The 10,895-nt window shown below is 46.6% G+C and overlaps 1 non-coding gene across 1 annotated transcript; it reads right to left on the bottom strand.

Moving 5' to 3' along the window:
* Nucleotides 1-402: 402 nt before the first annotated feature.
* On the bottom strand, nucleotides 403-489 carry TRNASTOP-UCA. Its single transcript has one exon. It is a non-coding gene; the product is annotated as a tRNA-Sec (tRNA).
* Between the last annotated feature and the right edge of the window lie 10,406 nt (nucleotides 490-10,895).

Here is a 10,895-nt window from a genome sequence, read left to right as displayed (position 1 = left end):
ACACAACGTCCTCTCCCTACAGGCGGAGACCCTCCACATTACGTCCTCTCCTTACAGGTGGAGACCCTCCACACAACGTCTGCTCCCTACAGTCAGAGACCCTCCACATAATGTCTGCTCCCTACAGTCAGAGACCCTCCACATAATGTCTGCTCCCTACAGTCAGAGACCCTCCACACAACGTCCTCTCCCTACAGGCGGAGACCCTCCACATTACGTCCTCTCCTTACAGGTGGAGACCCTCCACACAACGTCCGCTCCCTACAGGCAGAGACAGAGACCCTGCACACAACGTCCGCTCCCTACAGGCAGAGACCCTCCATATAACACACAGGGGTATATCGGGCTCCAGGTAAAAAGTCTGAGGGTCTCGCTATTCTGAGGTAGGGGGAAGTCTGGCTCCGCCCGGAGGGTGGAATTGAACCACTCTGTCCTTCGACAGCTACAGGTTTGAAGCCTGCACCCCAGACCACTGAGGATCATCCGGGCGGAGGACAAGATGGCCGCCCCGGTATATAAAGGCCTGAGGACTGGAGCAGCTTGACTCAGGGAGAGACCTGTGGGGCCGGTCACTGTCCCAGAAGGAGCTCCTGACCGGGCGACTGTCGGCTCCTCCAGTGACTTCATATAACTACAGTGGTCGGAGAAACCAGAAAGAAACGGGGGAGGGGCGTATGCTAATCGCCGCAGTGCATACTGGGCCGCAAGGAGACCTGAAAGGAGGTGGGCGGGGCTAGAGCGGAGACGTAGAGGTCGTGTCTGTACAGGCCTGAGGGAGCAATGCTCTGCGGAGATAATGGCGGTGACTGTGGAGACGCTCTGCAGCAGCGGGGTCAGACTGAGTCAGAGAGAGCGCGTCAGAGGAGGTGACGGCTGAGAACAGCCCGGAGCAGGAATAGCTGCGGTGACGTGTGAGGAGGACGCAGGGAAGGGTCACCCATAGCAACCGAAGGGCGGCAGGGGGTCACCCATAGCAACCGGCGGGCGGGAGGGGGTCACCCATAGCAACCTGACTGCAGAATGGTATCACCCATAGCAACCTGACTGCAGAATGGTATCACCCATAGCAACCTGACTGCAGAATGGTATCACCCATAGTCACCTGACTGCAGAATGGTATCACCCATAGCAACCTGACTGCAGAATGGTATCACCCATAGTAACCTGACTGCAGAATGGTATCACCCATAGTAACTTGACTGCAGAATGGTATCACCCATAGTAACCTCACTGCAGAATGGTATCACCCATAGTAACTTGACTGCAGAATGGTATCACCCATAGCAACCTGACTGCAGAATGGTATCACCCATAGCAACCTGACTGCAGAATGGTATCACCCATAGTAACCTGACTGCAGAATGGTATCACCCGTAGTAACCTGACTGCAGAATGGTATCACCCGTAGCAACCTGACTGCAAGATGTATCTACAGGATAAACGTCATCTGCTGCAGTCAGAGAACCCCTTTATCTGTATCTACAGGATAAACGTCATCTGCTGCAGTCAGAGAACCCCTTTATCTGTATCTACAGTATAAACGTCATCTGCTGCAGTCAGAGAACCCCTTTATCTGTATCTACAGGATAAACGTCATCTGCTGCGGTCAGAGAACCCCTTTATCTGTATCTACAGGATAAACGTCATCTGCTGCAGTCAGAGAACCCCTTTATCTGTATCTACAGGATAAACGTCATCTGCTGCGGTCAGAGAACCCCTTTATCTGCATCTACAGGATAAACGTCATCCTTTGCAGTCAGAGAACCCCTTTATCTGTATCTACAGGATAAACGTCATCTGCTGCGGTCAGAGAACCCCTTTATCTGTATCTACAGGATAAACGTCATCTGCTGCAGTCAGAGAACCCCTTTATCTGTATCTACAGGATAAACGTCATCTGCTGCAGTCAGAGAACCCCTTTATCTGCATCTACAGGATAAACGTCATCCTTTGCAGTCAGAGAACCCCTTTATCTGTATCTACAGGATAAACGCCATCTGCCGCAGTCAGAGAACCCCTTTATCTGCATCTACAGGATAAACGTCATCTGCTGCGGTCAGAGAACCCCTTTATCTGCATCTACAGGATAAACGTCATCCGCTGCAGTCAGAGAACCCCTTTATCTGCATCTACAGGATAAACGTCATCCGCTGCAGTCAGAGAACCCCTTTATCTGCATCTACAGGATAAAGGCCGTCTGCTGCAGTCAGAGAACCCCTTTATCATCATCTACAGGATAAACGTCATCTGCTGCGGTCAGAGAACCCCTTTATCTGCATCTACAGGATAAACGTCATCTGCTGCGGTCAGAGAACCCCTTTATCTGCATCTACAGGATAAAGGCCATCTGCTGCAGTCAGAGAACCCCTTTATCATCATCTACAGGATAAACGTCATCTGCTGCGGTCAGAGAACCCCTTTATCTGCATCTACAGGATAAACGTCATCTGCTGCAGTCAGAGAACCCCTTTATCTGTATCTACAGGATAAACGTCATCTGCTGCGGTCAGAGAACCCCTTTATCTGCATCTACAGGATAAACATCATCCGCTGCAGTCAGAGAACCCCTTTATCTGCATCTACAGGATAAACGTCATCTGCTGCAGTCAGAGAACCCCTTTATCTGCATCTACAGGATAAACATCATCCGCTGCAGTCAGAGAACCCCTTTATCATCATCTACAGGATAAACGTCATCTGCTGCGGTCAGAGAACCCCTTTATCTGCATCTACTGGATAAACGTCATCTGCAGGAGTCTGAGAACCCCTTTATCTGCATCTACAGGATAACGTCATCCGCTGCAGTCAGAGAACCCCTTTATCATCATCTACAGGATAAACGTCATCCGCTGCAGTCAGAGAACCCCTTTATCTGTATCTACAGGATAAACATCATCCGCTGCAGTCAGAGAACCCCTTTATCTGCATCTACAGGATAAACATCATCTGCTGCAGTCAGAGAACCCCTTTATCTGTATCTACAGGATAAACGTCATCTGCTGCAGTCAGAGAACCCCTTTATCTGCATCTACAGAATAAACGTCATCTGCCGCAGTCAGAGAACCCCTTTATCTGTATCTACAGGATAAACGTCATCTGCTGCAGTCAGAGAACCCCTTTATCATCATCTACAGGATAAACGTCATCTGCTGCAGTCAGAAAACCTCTTTATCTGTATTTACAGGATAAACATCATCTGCTGCGGTCAGAGAACCCCTTTATCTGTATCTACAGGATAAACGTCATCTGCTGCAGTCAGAGAACCCCTTTATCTGCATCTACAGGATAAACGTCATCCGCTGCAGTCAGAGAACCCCTTTATCTGCATCTACAGGATAAACGTCATCTGCTGCAGTCAGAGAACCCCTTTATCTGCATCTACAGGATAAACGCCATCTGCTGCAGTCATAGAACCCCTTTATCTGTATCTACAGGATAAACGTCATCTGCTGCAGTCAGAGAACCCCTTTATCTGCATCTACAGGATAAACGTCATCTGCTGCAGTCAGAGAACCCCTTTATCTGCATCTACAGGATAAACGCCATCTGCTGCAGTCATAGAACCCCTTTATCTGTATCTACAGGATAAACGTCATCTGCTGCAGTCAGAGAACCCCTTTATCTGTATCTACAGGATAAACATCATCTGCTGCAGTCAGAGAACCCCTTTATCTGCATCTACAGGATAAACGTCATCTGCAGGAGTCAGAGAACCCCTTTATCTGTATCTACAGGATAAACGTCATCTGCCGCAGTCAGAGAACCCCTTTATCTGTATCTACAGGATAAACGTCATCTGCTGCAGTCAGAGAACCCCTTTATCTGTATCTACAGGATAAACGTCATCTGCTGCAGTCAGAGAACCCCTTTATCTGCATCTACAGGGTAAACGCCATCTGCTGCAGTCAGAGAACCCCTTTATCTGCATCTACAGGATAAACGTCATCTGCTGCAGTCAGAGAACCTCTTTATCTGTATCTACAGGATAAACGTCATCCTTTGCAGTCAGAGAACCCCTTTATCTGCATCTACAGGATAAACGTCATCTGCTGCAGTCAGAGAACCCCTTTATCTGTATCTACATGATAAACGTCATCTGCTGCGGTCAGAGAACCCCTTTATCTGCATCTACAGGATAAACGTCATCCGCTGCAGTCAGAGAACCCCTTTATCTGTATCTACAGGATAAACGTCATCTGCTGCAGTCAGAGAACCCCTTTATCTGTATCTACAGGATAAACATCATCTGCTGCGGTCAGAGAACCCCTTTATCTGTATCTACAGGATAAACGTCATCTGCCGCAGTCAGAGAACCCCTTTATCTGTATCTACAGGATAAACGTCATCTGCTGCGGTCAGAGAACCCCTTTATCTGCATCTACAGGATAAACGTCATCTGCTGCAGTCAGAGAACCCCTTTATCTGTATCTACAGGATAAACGTCATCTGCTGCAGTCAGAGAACCCCTTTATCTGTATCTACAGGATAAACGTCATCTGCTGCAGTCAGAGAACCCCTTTATCTGTATCTACAGGGTAAACGCCATCTGCTGCAGTCAGAGAACTCCTTTATCTGTATCTACAGGATAAACATCATCCGCTGCAGTCAGAGAACCCCTTTATCTGTATCTACAGGATAAACATCATCTGCTGCAGTCAGAGAACCCCTTTATCTGTATCTACAGGATAAACATCATCTGCTGCAGTCAGAGAACCCCTTTATCTGTATCTACAGGATAAACGTCATCTGCTGCAGTCAGAGAACCCCTTTATCTGTATCTACAGGATAAACGTCATCCGCTGCAGTCAGAGAACCCCTTTATCTGTATCTACAGGATAAACGTCATCTGCTGCGGTCAGAGAACCCCTTTATCTGTATCTACAGGATAAACGTCATCTGCTGCAGTCAGAGAACCCCTTTATCTGTATCTACAGGATAAACGTCATCCTTTGCAGTCAGAGAATCCCTTTATCATCATCTACAGGATAAACGTCATCTGCTGCAGTCAGAGAACCCCTTTATCTGTATCTACAGGATAAACGTCATCTGCTGCAGTCAGAGAACCCCTTTATCTGTATCTACAGTATAAACGTCATCTGCTGCAGTCAGAGAACCCCTTTATCTGTATCTACAGGATAAACGTCATCTGCTGCGGTCAGAGAACCCCTTTATCTGTATCTACAGGATAAACGTCATCTGCTGCAGTCAGAGAACCCCTTTATCTGTATCTACAGGATAAACGTCATCTGCTGCGGTCAGAGAACCCCTTTATCTGCATCTACAGGATAAACGTCATCCTTTGCAGTCAGAGAACCCCTTTATCTGTATCTACAGGATAAACGTCATCTGCTGCGGTCAGAGAACCCCTTTATCTGTATCTACAGGATAAACGTCATCTGCTGCAGTCAGAGAACCCCTTTATCTGTATCTACAGGATAAACGTCATCTGCTGCAGTCAGAGAACCCCTTTATCTGCATCTACAGGATAAACGTCATCCTTTGCAGTCAGAGAACCCCTTTATCTGTATCTACAGGATAAACGCCATCTGCCGCAGTCAGAGAACCCCTTTATCTGCATCTACAGGATAAACGTCATCTGCTGCGGTCAGAGAACCCCTTTATCTGCATCTACAGGATAAACGTCATCCGCTGCAGTCAGAGAACCCCTTTATCTGCATCTACAGGATAAACGTCATCCGCTGCAGTCAGAGAACCCCTTTATCTGCATCTACAGGATAAAGGCCGTCTGCTGCAGTCAGAGAACCCCTTTATCATCATCTACAGGATAAACGTCATCTGCTGCGGTCAGAGAACCCCTTTATCTGCATCTACAGGATAAACGTCATCCGCTGCAGTCAGAGAACCCCTTTATTATCATCTACAGGATAAACGTCATCTGCTGCAGTCAGAGAACCCCTTTATCTGTATCTACAGGATAAACGTCATCCGCTGCAGTCAGAGAACCCCTTTATCTGCATCTACAGGATAAACGTCATCTGCTGCAGTCAGAGAACCCCTTTATCTGTATCTACAGGATAAACGCCATCTGCTGCGGTCAGAGAACCCCTTTATCTGCATCTACAGGATAAACGTCATCTGCTGCGGTCAGAGAACCCCTTTATCTGCATCTACAGGATAAAGGCCATCTGCTGCAGTCAGAGAACCCCTTTATCATCATCTACAGGATAAACGTCATCTGCTGCGGTCAGAGAACCCCTTTATCTGCATCTACAGGATAAACGTCATCTGCTGCAGTCAGAGAACCCCTTTATCTGTATCTACAGGATAAACGTCATCTGCTGCGGTCAGAGAACCCCTTTATCTGCATCTACAGGATAAACATCATCCGCTGCAGTCAGAGAACCCCTTTATCTGCATCTACAGGATAAACGTCATCTGCTGCAGTCAGAGAACCCCTTTATCTGCATCTACAGGATAAACATCATCCGCTGCAGTCAGAGAACCCCTTTATCATCATCTACAGGATAAACGTCATCTGCTGCGGTCAGAGAACCCCTTTATCTGCATCTACTGGATAAACGTCATCTGCAGGAGTCTGAGAACCCCTTTATCTGCATCTACAGGATAAACGTCATCCGCTGCAGTCAGAGAACCCCTTTATCATCATCTACAGGATAAACGTCATCCGCTGCAGTCAGAGAACCCCTTTATCTGTATCTACAGGATAAACATCATCCGCTGCAGTCAGAGAACCCCTTTATCTGCATCTACAGGATAAACATCATCTGCTGCAGTCAGAGAACCCCTTTATCTGTATCTACAGGATAAACGTCATCTGCTGCAGTCAGAGAACCCCTTTATCTGCATCTACAGAATAAACGTCATCTGCCGCAGTCAGAGAACCCCTTTATCTGTATCTACAGGATAAACGTCATCTGCTGCAGTCAGAGAACCCCTTTATCATCATCTACAGGATAAACGTCATCTGCTGCAGTCAGAAAACCTCTTTATCTGTATTTACAGGATAAACATCATCTGCTGCGGTCAGAGAACCCCTTTATCTGTATCTACAGGATAAACGTCATCTGCTGCAGTCAGAGAACCCCTTTATCTGCATCTACAGGATAAACGTCATCCGCTGCAGTCAGAGAACCCCTTTATCTGTATCTACAGGATAAACGTCATCTGCTGCAGTCAGAGAACCCCTTTATCTGTATCTACAGGATAAACATCATCTGCTGCAGTCAGAGAACCCCTTTATCTGCATCTACAGGATAAACGTCATCTGCAGGAGTCAGAGAACCCCTTTATCTGTATCTACAGGATAAACGTCATCTGCCGCAGTCAGAGAACCCCTTTATCTGTATCTACAGGATAAACGTCATCTGCTGCAGTCAGAGAACCCCTTTATCTGTATCTACAGGATAAACGTCATCTGCTGCAGTCAGAGAACCCCTTTATCTGCATCTACAGGGTAAACGCCATCTGCTGCAGTCAGAGAACCCCTTTATCTGCATCTACAGGATAAACGTCATCTGCTGCAGTCAGAGAACCTCTTTATCTGTATCTACAGGATAAACGTCATCCTTTGCAGTCAGAGAACCCCTTTATCTGCATCTACAGGATAAACGTCATCTGCTGCAGTCAGAGAACCCCTTTATCTGTATCTACATGATAAACGTCATCTGCTGCGGTCAGAGAACCCCTTTATCTGCATCTACAGGATAAACGTCATCCGCTGCAGTCAGAGAACCCCTTTATCTGTATCTACAGGATAAACGTCATCTGCTGCAGTCAGAGAACCCCTTTATCTGTATCTACAGGATAAACATCATCTGCTGCGGTCAGAGAACCCCTTTATCTGTATCTACAGGATAAACGTCATCTGCCGCAGTCAGAGAACCCCTTTATCTGTATCTACAGGATAAACGTCATCTGCTGCGGTCAGAGAACCCCTTTATCTGCATCTACAGGATAAACGTCATCTGCTGCAGTCAGAGAACCCCTTTATCTGTATCTACAGGATAAACGTCATCTGCTGCAGTCAGAGAACCCCTTTATCTGTATCTACAGGATAAACGTCATCTGCTGCAGTCAGAGAACCCCTTTATCTGTATCTACAGGGTAAACGCCATCTGCTGCAGTCAGAGAACTCCTTTATCTGTATCTACAGGATAAACATCATCCGCTGCAGTCAGAGAACCCCTTTATCTGTATCTACAGGATAAACATCATCTGCTGCAGTCAGAGAACCCCTTTATCTGTATCTACAGGATAAACATCATCTGCTGCAGTCAGAGAACCCCTTTATCTGTATCTACAGGATAAACGTCATCTGCTGCAGTCAGAGAACCCCTTTATCTGTATCTACAGGATAAACGTCATCCGCTGCAGTCAGAGAACCCCTTTATCTGTATCTACAGGATAAACGTCATCTGCTGCGGTCAGAGAACCCCTTTATCTGTATCTACAGGATAAACGTCATCCGCTGCAGTCAGAGAACCCCTTTATCTGTATCTACAGGATAAACGTCATCTGCTGCAGTCAGAGAACCCCTTTATCTGCATCTACAGGATAAACGTCATCTGCTGCAGTCAGAGAACCCCTTTATCTGCATCTACAGGATAAACGTCATCTGCTGCAGTCAGAGAACCCCTTTATCTGCATCTACAGGATAAACGTCATCCTTTGCAGTCAGAGAACCCCTTTATCTGCATCTACAGGATAAACGTCATCCGCTGCAGTCAGAGAACCCCTTTATCTGTATCTACAGGATAAACATCATCTGCTGCAGTCAGAGAACCCCTTTATCTGTATCTACAGGATAAACGTCATCCGCTGCAGTCAGAGAACCCCTTTATCTGCATCTACAGGATAAACGTCATCTGCTGCAATCAGAAAACCCCTTTATCATCATCTACAGGATAAACGCCATCTGCTGCGGTCAGAGAACCCCTTTATCATCATCTACAGGATAAACGTCATCCGCTGCGGTCAGAGAACCCCTTTATCTGTATCTACAGGATAAACGTCATCTGCTGCGGTCAGAGAACTCCTTTATCATCATCTACAGGATAAACGTCATCTGCTGCAGTCAGAGAACCCCTTTATCTGTATCTACAGGATAAACATCATCTGCTGCAGTCAGAGAACCCCTTTATTATCATCTACAGGATAAACGTCATCTGCTGCAGTCAGAGAACCCCTTTATCTGCATCTACGGGGTAAACGTCATCTGCTGCGGTCAGAGAACCCCTTTATCTGTATCTACAGGATAAACGTCATCTGCTGCGGTCAGAGAACCCCTTTATCTGTATCTACAGGATAAACGTCATCCGCTGCAGTCAGAGAACCCCTTTATCTGTATCTACAGGATAAACGCCATCTGCTGCGGTCAGAGAACCCCTTTATCTGCATCTACAGGATAAACGTCATCCTTTGCAGTCAGAGAACCCCTTTATCTGTATCTACAGGATAAACGTCATCTGCTGCGGTCAGAGAACCCCTTTATCTGCATCTACAGGATAAACGTCATCCTTTGCAGTCAGAGAACCCCTTTATCTGTATCTACAGGATAAACGTCATCTGCTGCGGTCAGAGAACCCCTTTATCTGTATCTACAGGATAAACGTCATCTGCTGCGGTCAGAGAACCCCTTTATCTGTATCTACAGGATAAACGTCATCTGCTGCGGTCAGAGAACCCCTTTATCTGTATCTACAGGATAAACGTCATCTGCTGCGGTCAGAGAACCCCTTTATCTGTATCTACAGGATAAACGTCATCTGCTGCAGTCAGAGAACCCCTTTATCTGTATCTACAGGATAAACGTCATCTGCAGGAGTCAGAGAACCCCTTTATCTGTATCTACAGGATAAACATCATCTGCTGCAGTCAGAGAACCCCTTTATCTGTATCTACAGGATAAACGCCATCTGCTGCGGTCAGAGAACCCCTTTATCTGCATCTACAGGATAAACGTCATCCTTTGCAGTCAGAGAACCCCTTTATCTGTATCTACAGGATAAACGTCATCTGCTGCGGTCAGAGAACCCCTTTATCTGCATCTACAGGATAAACGTCATCCTTTGCAGTCAGAGAACCCCTTTATCTGTATCTACAGGATAAACGTCATCTGCTGCGGTCAGAGAACCCCTTTATCTGTATCTACAGGATAAACGTCATCTGCTGCGGTCAGAGAACCCCTTTATCTGTATCTACAGGATAAACGTCATCTGCTGCGGTCAGAGAACCCCTTTATCTGTATCTACAGGATAAACGTCATCTGCTGCAGTCAGAGAACCCCTTTATCTGTATCTACAGGATAAACGTCATCTGCAGGAGTCAGAGAACCCCTTTATCTGTATCTACAGGATAAACATCATCTGCTGCAGTCAGAGAACCCCTTTATCTGTATCTACAGGGTAAACGCCATCTGCTGCAGTCAGAGAACCCCTTTATCTGCATCTACAGGATAAACGTCATCTGCTGCAATCAGAGAACCCCTTTATCTGTATCTACAGGATAAACGTCATCTGCTGCGGTCAGAGAACCCCTTTATCTGTATCTACAGGATAAACGTCATCTGCTGCGGTCAGAGAACCCCTTTATCATCATCTACAGGATAAACGTCATCTGCTGCAGTCAGAGAACCCCTTTATCTGTATCTACAGGATAAACATCATCTGCTGCAGTCAGAGAACCCCTTTATCTGCATCTACAGGATAAACGCCATCTGCTGCAGTCAGAGAACCCCTTTATCTGTATCTACAGGATAAACGTCATCTGCTGCAGTCAGAGAACCCCTTTATCTGTATCTACAGGATAAACATCATCTGCTGCAGTCAGAGAACCCCTTTATCTGCATCTACAGGATAAACGTCATCTGCTGCGGTCAGAGAACCCCTTTATCATCATCTACAGGATAAACGTCA

Source organism: Bufo gargarizans, chromosome 5 (genome assembly GCF_014858855.1).
Source record: "Bufo gargarizans isolate SCDJY-AF-19 chromosome 5, ASM1485885v1, whole genome shotgun sequence".
Classification (NCBI taxonomy): Eukaryota; Metazoa; Chordata; class Amphibia; order Anura; family Bufonidae; genus Bufo; species Bufo gargarizans.
Note: the sequence above shows the minus strand (reverse complement) of the source record. Positions and strands in the feature narration are given on the sequence as shown.